The sequence below is a fragment of the Colias croceus genome, chromosome 6 (genome assembly GCF_905220415.1).
Source record: "Colias croceus chromosome 6, ilColCroc2.1".
NCBI classification, from domain to species: Eukaryota; Metazoa; Arthropoda; class Insecta; order Lepidoptera; family Pieridae; genus Colias; species Colias croceus.
The window spans coordinates 8,090,159-8,107,051 of record NC_059542.1 but is presented as its reverse complement, the minus strand read 5'-3'; the positions used below and the strand labels follow the sequence as shown (position 1 = coordinate 8,107,051).

Here is a 16,893-nt window from a genome sequence, read left to right as displayed (position 1 = left end):
TTTTTAATTCTTTACTAACGAAATATGTATGAATCTGAATTTAAATAAATAAAATAAAAATTTTATCTGATTCATTTAAACTTAATTATGGTATTTTTACTTTATACTCCAAGTCTTAAAATCATTGATGTATTCAAAAAATGGACGTGAGAATTACGAAGATCACACAAAATATCATTATGACGTTCACGGTTATTACAAAAAGCCTGAAGATGCAAACAATATTTTTACCTGTACACGTCAAGTATGTTTGCCTCTAAGGAACGCTCTAATTTGTAATGGAGAGAGCATATAAAAAAAAAATAGTTGTCCTGTGGAAAACTACTTAATTCTACGAGCACTATTTAAATCATTAAATCCCTAGGATGCTATAAGTTTGACGTATCTATAATATAATGTGTATGTGTCTGTCTATGGTACCTAACGTAGAACCTGAACAAAATGGTCAATATCAAATTAAAAGGGCTTGACTAGTAAAAAATCAAACATTTTGAAAAAAAAATCAAATCCTACGCGATCACAAAATTTATATATTTTATATTTTACTTGCTATCATTGTTATAAAATAATATGAAATAAACCGTACTACCACAACAATTATTTTAATGATCTGTCTGCTATGACTTACACAATATTATAATGTAATCATATTACATCACAAATCAGTAATACCTGACCTATGCAAAGTACGTAATAGGTAATAAATCATCTAGGATTAATTATAAAGTGCCATATTAATTATTATCTATAACTAGCTGCTCCGCGCGGTTTCACCCCCGTGGCTCCACCCCTGTTGGTCGTAGCGTGATAATATATCCCACCAAAAACATAAATGTAAAAATTGGAGCCGAGTTCAATCGTTGACTTAATTTGCCAAAAAAGAAATGAGATCTAATTAATGTGTGCCAAGTTCTGCAGACAGTCCAGAAATTTATTTATAAAGATGTATTAAGTTCTTAGGTTGACTGAAAACTCAATTGTTTTATTTTCCCTTAGAGAACAATGTTTATTCCAAAATATAACTTTTTTAATTTGATAATATAATTATTTTCACAAAGCAAACAACTAATGACCTATTGAACCCCATAATTTGATGAGGCTAGTTTTTAGAACTTCACAAAATATAAACAGTATGTAAAACTAGCCTCATCAAATTATGGGGTTCAATAGGTCATTAGTTGTTTGCTTTGTGAAAATAATTATATTATCAAATTAAAAAAGTTATATTTTGGAATAAACATTGTTCTCTAAGGGAAAATAAAACAATTGAGTTTTCAGTCAACCTAAGAACTTAATACATCTTTATAAATAAATTTCTGGACTGTCTGCAGAACTTGGCACACATTAATTAGATCTCATTTCTTTTTTGGCAAATTAAGTCAACGATTGAACTCGGCTCCAATTTTTACATTTATGTTTTTGGTGGGATATCATTACTTTTTGTACAGAAAATTACTCTGCAAATTTGATTTACTTTATGAATATAATACTTTTTATATACGATTTTTTTTTATTTTTTCTTTCGGATTCTTTGTATGGTTTGTTTAGTATTATTTTCTATATTTTCTTGTATGTTATGAATGTCAGCGCACATTGCCCCGTCATTATCTGCAATTTTTTAAACTCGTTTTCTGTTTAAAAGATTACATGATTTTCTAAACATCCAGCGTGAATATGTACACACACTATTACAAAGATGCAAAGATCGTTGTAGAAGAATCGTCGCTTTACTCCATGACGTTACGGTATTGCCATGATGAGATTTTTTAAATTTTACTCTAAACGCGCCTAAAGATGTTTCACTTATATTAATATTAATATTACGCAAATTAAATCATTTCGACCTTCGACAAAGCCTTCTTCCATTACACTGAAATTAAAAATAAACTAAACACTCATAAATAAAGAATAAAGAAATGTGAATTTGTAAAATTATATATTATTTTTAACTGTATGAGCAATATTTTTATTACAATTTTCTTTTATTTTACGTTTAATAATAGTTTTGAATAAAGAAATCATGCAATCGAAGTAATCCGCCCTAGCGATACTAGCGCGAGTGAGTGTGATGTCAGAGGCGCATCGAATCTACAGATGTTTCGCGCTAAAATATGTAAACTTCAATAATCTATATCTCAGTCATTTATTGATGGCTTTCAAAATTTTTTTCGGCCACTGACTAGTTTTGATCTATTTTTTAAGACTAGTAAGGTGAATATACTATTTTCTATTTTTTTAAACTTTTCCATTTTTCCATACAAACAAAATTAATGTCATTGAAAAAAAAATTAAATACAAATAAATTCAGTATTTTCTGATTTTTTCCTTTGTACACTCACTATTATCTAGCTGATTACAAAATTTGAACTTTCTAGGTCATCTGGAAGTAGGTTAGGTTTTGTATATGTCTATAAGTCAGTCAGTCTTAAAAATTGCGATTTTTGGATATTAATATCTACGCAACTGTTTAATCTGTATTTATGAAATTTAAGGTTCTTGTTTATCTTGAGGTCCTCTTGATATGTACCAAATTTGGTTTATTTAACTTAAATAGTTTTCGAGTTATAAGGGGGTGAAAAGTGGCTCGAAATGGTTCGTGTAAATATACACACGGCTGCTGCTCGCCAGTTCTCTTCGCTTGAACTCGGCTTGACACGCTGCCGCGTGTCTAGATAGCCTAAAACCTTCCTCGATAAATGGGCTATCTAACACTGAAATAATTTTTCAAATCGGACCAGTAGTACCCGAGATTAGCGCGTTCAAACAAACAAACAAACTCTTCAGCTTTATAATATTAGTATAGATAATTGAGGAATGAATTACTTAAGCTTTATTTTTTCCTTAACACAATGATTGTTAAAACAATTAATTATTGACGTAAATTCCTATGATTACCAAAGTTATAGCTATTAATTTGCTAAAAAGTAGCATTTACGTAATCTTCTTCTCTAATATAAGTATATAAATCTCGTGTCACAATGTTTGTCCTCAATGGACTCCCAAACCACTTAACCGATTATAATAAAATTCGCACTCTATGTGTAGTTCGATCCAACTTGAGAGATAGAATAGTTTTTATAAAAAAACGTAAACATGTAGGTACCACGGGCGAAGCCGGGGCGAAAAGCTAGTATATTTATATTACGTATAGGTAGTATCTTGCAAAGAGGTTACTATACGTAAGAATATAAAAGTATATTTTCTAAATAATCAATTTGAACGGCTATTCCAGTGTTCTCAATAAGAATTTACCTATAGTTAAAAAATTCAACTGTCTTGTTTAAAATACCTATAGTTAAAAAATTCAACTATTAATTTTGGTAATATTTGGGCAGTAAATAGCTTTTTAAGAATGTTATTCTAAAAAGGTAAATGAAATTGTGGTCCTTCCTGCAGACCTATATGAGAAGGATAACTCACCACATCACACTATATCTTCTCAATAATAAAAAGGAATCACCAACTCGAGATTGTATGCTAAGCGCAAAACTCGAGAACGGCTGAACCGATTTCGTTAATTTATTTTTTAATAGAGAATGGTTCTTATTATAACGTAAACATGTACCACGGGCGAAGCCAGGACGGACCGCTAGTACTCATATTTTTATATGATGAAGAGTATAACTCTTATTACCACGTCATATAAAAATATGACGTGGTCTGTGGACGTGGTAATTAATAATTATTATACAAAAAAAAAAAATCATTTGATTATTTTATTATTGTAAAGAAGGTTATATTATATAAGCACCATAAATATGCTGATTACAGTTTGGTGTTAAAATTTTGCACCTAACGCACGTATAGACTTTTACAATGTATTTGTGGGTTTATTGTATATTTGTTATAATTTTTCTCTTTCTGGGGAAGAGACACATCCGTAGATATGTAGTGGCATCGCGAATATATTCTTCGAAAAATAATTTACCACTAATAGGCGTCGCCCATCATTTTTCTGGAGATACTGAAAGTAAGTATTCATGGTTGGCAATTTTATCAAATAAATTCTTTTAATGATTATTAAATATATGAATAAATAACTGGCACATATTCTAAAGTGTGTATTTTATCCTCGTACAAACTGTACAACAATTATTAACAATACGTCAATTTTAATTAAATCATATATTTTTTAAGGGTTACCTAATTAATCTATACTAATACTAGCGGTCCGCCCCGGCTTCGCCCGTGGTACCTACATGTTTAAACTATCCTATCTCTCAAGTTGGATCGAACTGCACATGGTTTGCGAATTTTATTATAATCGGTTAAGTGGTTTAGGAGTCCATTGAGGACAAACATTGTGACACGAGATTTATATATATTAAGATGATAATCAAGTTAAAGATTTGTTTTGTTTTTTGTTTGAACGCGCTAATCCTTCGAGTCGACATTCATATATTAGGTATACCGAGTTGTATTTTACTGGTTTATTTTATCATATTCTGCTTGATTTCATCAAACTCGTCCTTCTCTTCTGAAAAATATGAAATTGTGTGTGTAAATTTTATTTTGAATTTTTTCTTCTTCTATATGTTATAGGTATTATGAAATCGCTAGCAGAAGTGAGTACCGAGTGTTCAGAAAACGGCGGTATACTGAGAGTATGGCTTGGCCCATTGCTGTATATAGGTAAGACTATTTAATTGATCAAATGTACTACATAGTAGTTATAAATAGCATAAATATAAAACAAAGTCACTTTCCACAGCCTTTCTGTCTGTCACTAAGTATGTTTAGATTGTTCAAGCTACGCAACGGATTTTGATGCGGTTTCTTCAGTAGATAGAGCGGCATTTTGCATCCAATCGTTTATAGAGGAAATTCTTGTCAAACCTACGTTATTCATGCATGAAGCTTGATTTTGGTTCGTTGAATGCACGTCTTTAAATTACTTGTTTTGCCGACCTCTGGACAGTTAAATAAAAGTGATAATTATTAATATTGTTAAGCAAAACCAAGAAACTCACTATTTAACTATTTCGAAATGGCATTATTAAAATTTAATATTCATACAAATTTTTCAGCTACCACAGACCCCGGGATAATGGATGTAATACTGAAACATCACTTAGATAAGGATGACGTCATCAAAGTTCTTCATACTGGTGTCGGCAATGGATCTCTATTTGCGCCGGGTACCTAACCTATAAGTCCTACTAAACGAGAAAGTTTGTGAGGATGGATGTTTGTTCTTCTTTCACGTAAAATTTACTGAACCGATTACAATGAAATTTGGATGTAGGTAGCTGAAGACGCAGAATAAGAAATAGTCTACTTTTCATCCAGAAAGTCCTACAGCAATAGGAACTATGCGGGTATTTTCTTAAAAACGCGGCCGAAGCCGCGGGCGGAAATCAAGTATATCCATAATATATGTGGTGTGAGTGCTTGCTGGTTCTTAATATCATTTTTAATTGTGTTGCTCAGGTCAAAAGTAAGAAAATACATCTCTCTCTCTCTCTCTCTCTCTTCAGCCTTTCTCCGTCCACTGTTGGACATAGGCCTCTCCTAAGGCACGCCATTTGGCTCGGTCTTCGGCTTTTCGCCGCCATTCTGTACCGGCAATCTTGCGTATATCGTCGCTCCACCTTGCTACAGGGCGTCCTACACTACGTTTGCCGAGTCGCGGTCTCCACTCTACAACGCGTTTGCCCCAACGGTTATCCGTTCGGCGACAAATGTGACCAGCCCACTGCCACTTCAGCCTGCTAATTCGCTGAGCTATGTCGGTAACCTTTGTTCTCTGGCGAATGACTTCGTTTCGGATTTGATCCCGCAGAGAAATACCGAGCATAGCTCTCTCCATAGCACGCTGAGCGACTTTAAGTTGGTGGACTAGCCGCACTGTGAGTGTCCACGTCTCGGCTCCGTATGTCATGACAGGTAGGACGCACTGATTGAAGACTTTTGTCTTTAGGCATTGTGGGATTGACGATAGTAAGACCCCACGCAGTTTCCCAAACGCTGCCCACCCTAAGAAAATACATACAAAATAAAATTGACAAAAAAGGAAAAATGTTTAAATAAGTATTTTATTTAATTACAAGTTAGTGGCTACGACCTGCATGCCCTTTACCGGTATAATAAGCAAGATTTAATGATACTTTGTGAATTATTATTAATATTATTCTGCGCAATAAAAAATATATAAGGTACCTACAATGTTTAGGTATAGTTTTACCGAATGGTATTTGGAAATTTCGAAATTATTGAAAATATAATATACCATATAAAATATGAAATATACTTGAACTATGAGCAAAAATTATTACGAAGTTAATAGGTAACACATAATAGGTAAAAAATGAATTTTATTACATTATAATACTACGTTATTTTATTTTATGTTATAGTTCCGATATGGAAGCCTCGTCGGAAAGTTATGCTTTCTGTTTTAAATCCAAAAGTTTTGACGAGTTTCTTCGATGATTTTGTAGAACGAGGCAAAAAATTTGCACAAGATTTGTCTCGAATTTCTGTGGGAAATGACCCTTTGAATATGTGGCCTCTTTTGAATGCATACAGTTTTGATATTATCTGGGGTGAGTTACATTCTACAACAAATATCTCATCTTAACAATTTTGTTTAAACCATTTATACCCAAACTTATTTAGGTATTTGTATTCTTTCCAGAAACAACAATAGGAAAGAGCTCTATTGACATTGATGAATATAAAGAAACATTTCTAGAGTCAATAAATCAAGTGAAAGATTATCTTACGACTAGAATCTTTCACTTTTGGCTTCATCCAGACTGCTTATTTCGTCTTCATCCCAATTATGCAAAAGTCGAATCGATTAAAAAAAGTGTATACGCGTTTTTAGACATGGTAACAAAAAATATGAATAAAAACGTTTTAATTCCTCTTATTGCTTTTTGTTTTACTAGATGGTGATAAATTTAAATGACTTTATCATAATAAACGTATATGATAACCGTTCATACTATTAGAGTGAGTTTTTAAAGGAAAGGCACGGTTTGGGTCAGTGGATCTTATAAAAGTATTTTTAAAGGCTTATAAAAAAAAATTCGACACGATTCGCTATAAACATGATAAAAATTGAAAGTTTTATGTTCACAGACAAAACTATAAAATGAGGATTTTAATATTGCAGGTTGTAAGAAAGAAGAGATGTGAATTCAAAGAACAATATGATGTGACAAATAAAAGCTTGGTTCAAAATGAAAAATCAACTCTATTCAATCTATTCATATTCTTTTCTAGACGAGACAATAATGAATACAATGATTTGGTAATGCGAGAAGAATTACTGTCTCTTTTTCTGGCTGCAACGGAAACTTGCGCGAACGCAGTCTGCGTTACTTTAAAGCTACTTGCAAAGTACCCTCGTGTTCAGGAAAAATTATATGCGGAGTAAGTAAATGTCATCACATAAATCTTTATGGATGTGTCCTTAAGTTGGTGGACGAGGACGATGATCATGTTTTCTTTTATATGAATAATTAATTTGTCTGTCATTGACTTCTAGGCAAGTATTATTCAAGATGGTCTTACCAATCCTATTAAACAAACTAATTTGGCTTGTTGATAATCTTTCTAGCTTAGAAATCGAGCTACCCGAACCTAGAAGTATCTACTTATTTATTAGCCTTTATAAGTTTACTATCCTGACTTGAAACATGCTGTAATGTTTACCTACTAGCCAAACTTAGGTTAACACATTTTAATTTAAATATTAATGTAGTAAAATAATAGCATTTCGATTCTTCTTCATAGCTAATAAAATATCTCTTATTAAAATTGAGTCATATATTTTTAGGTTGTGTGCAGCGTTTCAAGACCAAGACATGTTACCAAATAATAAAGAAGATCTTGCAAAACTGGAATATTTGGAACGTGTAATATACGAAACGTTAAGACTTTATCCCCCCGCACCTTTTATTATCAGAAAAACCAACAAAGATGTTGAATTTCGTAAGTTTATATTTTATTATACATCCTCAATTTTTCATAATCGAATAAAATTGGTTTTATTTTGCTTGACTACTTAAACAGGGAACGAAGAAAGTTAAAATGTATATAAATACTTAAGTTTATAATAAATGGTAATATTTTTTCATTTAAATATTGCAGCGGATGGTATAACAATACCTGAAGACACTGCTGTAGTGATATCGATTTGGGGTCTGCATAGAAACAAAAAGTACTGGGGTCCGGACGCGGACTGCTTCGACCCCGACCGCTTCCTGCCCGAGCGCTACACTCAGGTGCCCCCCGGCTGCTTCATACCGTTCATTGCTGGTGCTAGGAATTGTCCTGGTAAATATTTAGTATTCAAAACTTTTTTTTTTTACACATTTGTCTATTTCTACATAATTTTTTTTGCTTCGTTATTGAACTTACTTTCTTTAAATTTGCTTACTGACACATTCATATAATAATAGGAAAACAAATTAACACTGCTGATGTAAATGAAAATTTACGACAATCTATAATACATTATAATAAATCTGTAGAAGGATCAATTCTGTACCTACATTGAAAATAATGAAAAAAATAAATAGCATTGTTACTGTGTTACTGGATCGATACCAGACCCAAATATGTGATTAAAATTTTTTTGTCTGTCTGTTTGTATGTGAAGAGATCACGTGAAAACTAACGGTTCGATTTCGATGAAACTTGGCATAATTATACCTTATTATCCTGGGCATAAAATAGGATACTTTTTATCCTGGAAAAAAACGTGGAAAAAAATAAATCTTAATTTTTCAGTTTTATCCATAGACGTTGTTCTATAGAACCGCGAACACACGTTGCGTTACCCGCAGTGGATTCTTTTTTTTTATAAGATGTCATTGTCAGAGTTACTCAAAAAGGAGAAATGAACCATCCACGCGACGACGTACATCCGCGCGGACGGAGTCGCGGGCGGAAGCTAGTATTATCATAATTTTATTCAAAATCTGTCTTTTAATTGATCGTTATTTTACTTATCTATATGATAACGCTACTGAACCCTTACTAGCCTTACAAAACATAATAGATAGGGAGGCGAATAGGGAAATTTTCTGCAATACTCGAGCGTGGCAGTTTAAGATATGAGAGATACCTTAGACCTAATAGAACAACCTTGTAAACTATTTAGCTCTATATGTAGTGACGCGCGCCTAGGATAGACGATCAGATTAGTAAAAAAAAATCGATATATTGAAATACTCGAGCGCGTCAGATTAAGATATTGGGGGTTGATTTTAGTGTTTTAAGACTAAATTTAACTAATCTGACCATAAGTCCTCGACGCCGCCGAGTTATAGGGTCGCGAACTTGTAAAAAAAAACGTTAATCCGGCATTCTCGAGCGCGATTGTTTTTATTTTTATTTTGAAGAATATAATCTAAAACTTACTAAAACTACAAAATCTGCCGGTTTCCGCATGACCGGAAGTCTGGAGCACAATATACAGATACATACAGTAAGGAAACTTCATACAAAATGTTCGAAATGGCTCCCCCCCCATCAAGCGTGTTTTCGAGGGTATTGAGGGGGATCGATAGTAGCGGGTGACACATCCATAGATTTTGAATATAGTATGGAAAAAAGTTTAAAGTGATGTCAATTCACATTAAATAAATATCGATTGTTTCAGTTTGTAGCCCTTTCAATAAATATATTTGTAAATACCGTACCTGACTACAAGTTAAAAAGAGTAGAGAGAGTAGAACTATTTTTTAATTTCTATAGATATGGCAGCATGAGTTTTAAATTAAGTTGACATATTTTCTACCAAAATGATAGCTACAAATAGTCACTATTAGGAGTCCAGTCTGTTTAAAGGTTGCATCTATTTTTACGCAATCTAGAAGAGCACGAAAATATAAAAAAGGAATCCTTAAAAAAATCTTGTTTAAATTTATGTGCATAATTACGTAAATATTAGGGAAGAAAAAGATAGATATTATAATTATTGTATTTTTATCGATACGTGGCGTCTCCACTTTGTCAAGCACTAAGCCTGTCAAACTATTTTCTTTTTCTTCCTAAAACAAAAAGGTAGAGGTTCTATGCTCGTATAATGATAATTTTAATTTATTTTTGCATATTTTGTGTTTTTTAATTTCATTTAATTTATCGTTTTAAAAATAATTTAGTAGGTATAGGTAAACCAGAATCTGATGGCAATTAGGGAAATCAAAATTTTGAGTGTGCAACCCTAGGGAAAATGGACTGAACGATGTTGATACTGCTTATTTTTTATTTTGTCCTCAATATAATTAGTCACATTACATAAGTGGACAATACTGTACTTAATAATGAGATATCTACTTAATATTATGTAAGTACATACTTACATGTATAATATACATTATACATATATTACTTTTATACAGGTACCTAATACATATTATTATTTATACATATTTGTATATTAATTTATATACCTATATTTGTATATTAATTATCAGTATGCCATGTGAAAATATCGATATAATTATAATGTAGATCAAAACTAGACTACTTATAATTTTTATAAAATAAAATAAAAATAAAATAAAACTATGTTTATTTTCGTAAGTATTAACAGATACACACATTATTAAATTGACTTGGCCAGCTTTGACTTGACGAATAGCCGTATTGGAAACTCCTGTAATATGTTTTCATAAAATTACATCAACAAACAATATTATAGTTACCTACATAATATAATATTTTTTAATTTAAAGTATCAAAACGGGTAAGTCCGGTTTACCAATAAAATCTTCAAAATTGAAAATTGTGATGTGTTTGACCATTCTTCATCGATTGTTTTTCTATACACATTATAAACAACACCTCTTGCTTGTGATCGCAGCGGCTTTTTCGACATTTTCGAAGATTTTATAGACAAAATCCTAAAAATTATTCATCAACTGAAAAAAAGACAAATAATTTGACAACCAATTTGATAGTTGTCAAATAAGTTGCCACATGAAAATCTTTTATTTCTTAAATATAAATATGCCATCAGATTCTGGTAGACCTATATACCTACATACAAGTATTGTAAATTCTGGTTTAAAATTATTATATGTATAATATAAATATCAAGCATTATAAATAATTTAGGTACATTAAATAGCCTTCGGCGTCCATAACAAAGCTAGATTTCGAAATATAGCACTGATAAAAACGTATTTACTTTTACAAGCTGTATTAATTCGGATTGTTTCTTCTTGTAAATTCATATTTAGGCTACACCATTTTTGTATTTTAACGGGTTTTAATCTCCAAATTACCACAAAATCAACTGAAAAAAAGCAAACAGAAATATACAGGCCGAATTGATAACCTTCTCCTTTATTTTTCAAGTCGGTTAAATATCAAAAAGTAACAGCCCTATAGCTATACGTCATAATTTCATGGGGGGGGGGGCTTAGTTTCCTAACTGTATGTACGTAGTATATATCTGTCAACTGTGTCTGGAGGAGCCATTTCGTCTTCCGAAAAACGCGTTGCAGCATATAAGTCGCGAACTTTACTTTTTCCAAAAAAGAAGTTTAAATAAACAAAAAAGGTAATTTTATTTTCCAAAAAAAGGTCTCTTTTCATTTTTGTCCATAATTAAAACTTTTTTTACTTGAAGCATCATAAAACTCAAACTCCCGGTATTTTGAGTACATCTCGAAAACTGAGAGTGTTAAGAAAAATTGATATGAAATATAACGATGATTAAAAAAAAAAACCCACAAACCTTTTTCGGTCAGATTAAGAGAACCCACCAACATTTTTGTCAGATTAAGAAAATATGCTTTCAGGATACCGAGATAAACCTCCCCTATGAAAATCTGACGCGCTCGAGTAAGTATTTCAAAAGGACTTTTTTTTTCTGCATTTTCAAAAATTCATCGTAACTTATCGTCACGCCGTAATCGTCAGTTTTTTTAAGGGGAGCTTCCTTGGGGCCTAATTAACACCCCTTCCGAAAATCTGACGCGCTTGAGTAAATTTTTTTTTTGTGCATTTTTGACGATTTTATATGCCTATCCCCACCACGCAAACCGGCAGATTAGTATACCATTGTTATCAGAGGCACTTGGGGCATACGTAGTATGAATATCTGACGCGCTCGAGAATGCCCAAGTTACTGTTTTTTTTTACATTTTTGAAAATCCGTACACGCCAAACCCACCGCTAAAATGGTTTTTACCATAGAAGCTTTTCTTTTCAAAATTATTTTATCGTTCGATTTTGAAAAGTCTCGGCGACGCCGTTGAATTACGCCATTTAGCTACCTCGCCTCCCTATCTATAAGTATCTAATGTTATATAGTCTATTTATGGATGTTCAAGTTCTGTTAATTGACTGTGTGTTATACAGGGAATCATTTGTGATTTAAACTGTTTCAGGTTATTCTTACGCCATGATGTCAATGAAGATAACTTTATGCGTATTGCTGAAAAACTTCAGAGTCCTACCAGAGCCTGAGGACGGTCCAATTCCACACATAAGAGTCAAGTTTGATGTCACAATGTCAGTACTTGACGATAAAGTGGCACTAGAGAAAAGATAAATTAAATATTTAATGCTTATCTATACTAATATCACAGTATTACACGTAGTATATTATTATTAGTCTGTGGTATTACCATATTTCCTACAGTATGGCGACGAATGTACTTGTGCAGAGAAACGGAGGGGAAATGGCGGGGGGTCGGGCGACGCGGGCCGCTTGATGCAATCACGCTGAGTTTGCATTAACTATCGCGAAAGGACGACGCAGTCGTATTTTTTGTGTAATAATTTTATTATACATAGGTACTTACATATTCTATTATGGCGCGCAAAAACTGTTCCGTTTTCGGATGTAAATCTACATTGAAATCCCAGAAGGAAACAATATTTCAGAAAGATTGTATTAATTGTATCTGTTGAATTAAAATCAAAGCTATGTATATGTTGTCCTCATTATTTTCTAATCAGATTGTACATCCCAATGCGCATGCATTACTTAGTTAAATGGTAAATTCTGCAGTTCGCCATTTTGACTAAAACACGCGTGACGTCACGCTTAAGTAAACGACTCACGTCAGATGTATTTTGTTGTTATGAATATGTTGAGAATACGCATTTTTATTTATTTTCTATTGTTTCACGTATGCTTTATCGACTCAGAGCAGAAATATAATTGCGAATTCACGAATACGTGGTTTCGGGGTTCTCCGCGCCAATTTTATACAATCATTTCTTATTATTTCTTCGCTTGAAATAATTACTAACACATTTTTGAGCATTATTTTTAAGTGGATTCACACTGCAATACTGCACACCACTTATACACTTTGAAATTCGTTTCTATAACACATATTAAATAAATATTTCTTTAATTTTCTTCGCAATGCGTACAAATAATTACGTATTTACTAAAGAGTGACGTTACGCCTACGCCATAACACCTGCGAGCTGTTTTGGCACAGTTAATAAATATTTTTTGAAAAATGGCTTTTATCTTCGTTAAATTTAAGTATATTACCGAAATATAGGGTTTTTCTTGTATAGTAAACATATACACACGTTATGGAAGAGGATTTTAAAATCTTTCGTCATGCCTATTATATATTTATGAACAAATAATTACATCAGATTTAATAATCGCAATTATTTTGAATGTACATATGAATAAATGATTTCATCATAATATTAATAATTACAATTGTTTTATTTCCCATTTGTTGCAACCCTAGCGTATTTTCGTGTGGCAGCGTAAGTACCTACGCTGGCGGCGGCATCGCGCGACATCAAAGGCGTTTCTTTACTGTAGGAAATAATATTGTAATACTGGGCTAATATTATAAAGAGGAAAGGTTTGTATGTATGTATGGTTTTCACGCATAAACTACTGAACCGATTATTAAGATTATAGAGGGTAACTTGGATTAACACATAGTATAGGTTTTATCCTGGATATCCCACGGGAACGGGAACTATGCGGGTTTTCCTTTGAAAACGCGGGCGAAGACGCGGGCGAAAAGCTAGTTAGCATATACATATAAGTATTGTACATATTATGCTACTTAAACGAAAAAAAGCGGCTTGGCGGAAAAATATAGGATATAAAAGTAAAATAAAAAATGGCTTTAACGTCAGACAATTTTTTTGACCCTAGAATATAACAATCGAAGTTTAGGCCATGAGAATAATGTGAATAAAACAGGTAAAAACTACGGACGATGCAAAAATTAGCATAATTATTATTATTTAATGAATAGTAGACACATTAACCATATTTTTTACATGTATTTAATTTTTATGGAGTTATTTATGCAAATTACTTACGCAAAGCATGATCATTGAGTAATTATATTTTTTATACTCAAAATATTATGATCATTTGTTTCTAGTGTTAAGTTACGTATAAAAAAGATCATATTTTGTAATCCATACTAATAATAAGAATGCGAAAGTAACACTGTCTGTCTGTCTGTTAACTCAATCACGCCTTAACTATTGTACCAATTTGCATGAAATTTGGTATAGAGATATTTTGATACCCGAGAAAGGACATAGGATAGGTTTTGTCCCGGAAATCCCACGGGAACGGGAACTATGTGGGTTTTTCTTTGACTGCGCGGGCGATGCCGCGGGTGGAAAGCTAGTAAAATAAATTACTGAAGTAAATTTTCAAATACAATTTTCAATGAATATGCTTATAAGAAAAAATTAAAAGTAAATATATTTACAAGTAACGTAGTAAATGAAATTCAACCAAATTCTATTTTGTAATTTTTATTTATTTGGAAAAATAATTTTACCCGATATATCAATTATACAGTTATGTATCTGCGAACGTATTATTATGTTTATTACAAATCAAAACCTACACAAATTATAAGCCAAAAGAAACCTTTCAGATTTTATTGCTATTTATTATTATCGTAATTCTAAAGCAACTTCATATCCGTCGATAGCTTTCATCATGAGGTCATATCTGCACCTAATCGTTGGTATAAGAGTTTTTTCTGGCTCTCCGATGACTCTATATCGCCGCAAAAGAGTCGTTAGGACTGTTTTGATTGACATAATAGCATACTGATAACCTGGAAATGAGAAACATGTCAAACTAATAATGCGTGTAATATGCCAAATGTTAATATATTTGCATTATGCTATTTTTATTTGCATTTTAACCTTTAAAAAGTGTTACGGTGCATTTACATCAAACGAACATAGTGCTAGAGCAAGAGCCTTCTTTGATCTTTCGTGATCTTTAAATGTAAACGAAAACTCGTTCGGTATAAGAACATTCCATTGAATCTTTCCGAACGCACTAAGAACAAGGAAATAATGCTCTACGCTTGTTTACACTAAAATAATTTGACATAGCGGGGTTAGAATGAGCATTCACTCGTTTGATGTAAATGCACCGTAAGAAGAAGATATAGAAATCTTTCCTCCTATGAAAGCGCATTATTTTTAGTTTGTTTTAGTTCTTATTGAGATGATTTTTAAACGGCCTTAAATGCAAGTTGTTATCCAATAATTTCAGTCAAAATTTATATGATACATACCGAGACAATTTCGAGGGCCTTGACTAAATGGCATAAAAGAGCAAGGTTGCATGCCCTGCATTCGTTCTGGCAAAAATCTGTCGGGATTGAAGCAGTCGGCGTCAGAACCCCACACGACGGGGTTCCTATGGACACCATAAATATTAAGAACTATACCTGTTCCCTGAGGTATTGTAATTTCTTTATCTAAAATGAAATTGGAAAATAAAGGTTTTTTTACTCTACAATAAAATATTTTATATTTTTACTAAGTACTGTTTACTATCAACCTAATTTTATAAGAATATCTTCTACACTAATATTATAAAGCTGAAGAGTTTGTTTGTTTGTTTGAACGCGCTAAACTTAGGACTAGTCCGATTTGAAAAATGCTTTCGGTGTTAGATATCCCATTTATGGAGGAAGGCTATAGGCTATATTATCTCATCACGATTAGACTAACAGGAGCGGAGCAATGCGCGTGCACAACACAGATTTGAATGCAGGGTTAAATACCTAATTCCATCTTGATTTACTAATAAGAATTTGCGAGAAGTTTGAATTATATAATGGATAATTGTCTATGGATCCTGATCCATATGTTTTTTATGCAAATGAGATAGATTCAATTTTATTAACATTATCTCTACTTTGGGGTATTCTAAGAGGAAAAGGAAAACATTGTAAGGAAACCGGCATGTCCATTGTTCATGGATAAAAAACTTCGGCAATATATTCGGCAATTATATCTCTGTAATAAGTATCAATATATCTATAATATCAGTTTACTTTACTTACTCAAAGGAGAATCTTCAGTAGCAGTGCGTACAATTAATGGCACTGGTGGGAACAGTCTTAGACTCTCCTTTATAACTCTTTCTAAGTATTGAAGCTTTGGAAAATCTTTTTCAATGAGACGATCTGAATCCCCGTAGAGAGAATCTAATCTGAAAAGTTAAAAGACGATGAAGTAACTTAAGCTTAAGATATAATATGTATTTAAATTTCTAAAAAATGTGAGGCCAGCTAAGGATATAAATAAAATCTACCTAGTGAAAAACAAAAGTTTATACTCAGTTCCGGTACATATTTATAGCTGTTTGCAAAGAAAAACAAGTGCAGCCAATTTACTAATAAGTATATTATGAAGTGCACGGGATATTCTTTTTCGTACATGATTATTGGTAAACAGTCGTTTATAGAAAACTATCTTACCGCCCGCGGCTTCGCCCGCTTTGTCTAAAACCTAATAAATTATAATATACTAAAACCTTCCTCTTGAATCACTCTATCTATTAAAAAAACCGTTTCAAAATCCGTTGCGTAGTTTTAAGATTTAAGCATACAAAGGGACATAGGGACAGAGAAGGCGACTTTGTTTTATACTATGTAGTGACAA

The 16,893-nt window shown here is 32.3% G+C and overlaps 1 protein-coding gene across 1 annotated transcript in view; it reads right to left on the bottom strand.

The window, feature by feature from the left end:
- Positions 1 to 16,893, bottom strand: part of LOC123692684 (cytochrome P450 4C1-like) — a 33,857-nt gene that overhangs the window by 14,353 nt on the left and 2,611 nt on the right. The window lies entirely within an intron of this gene.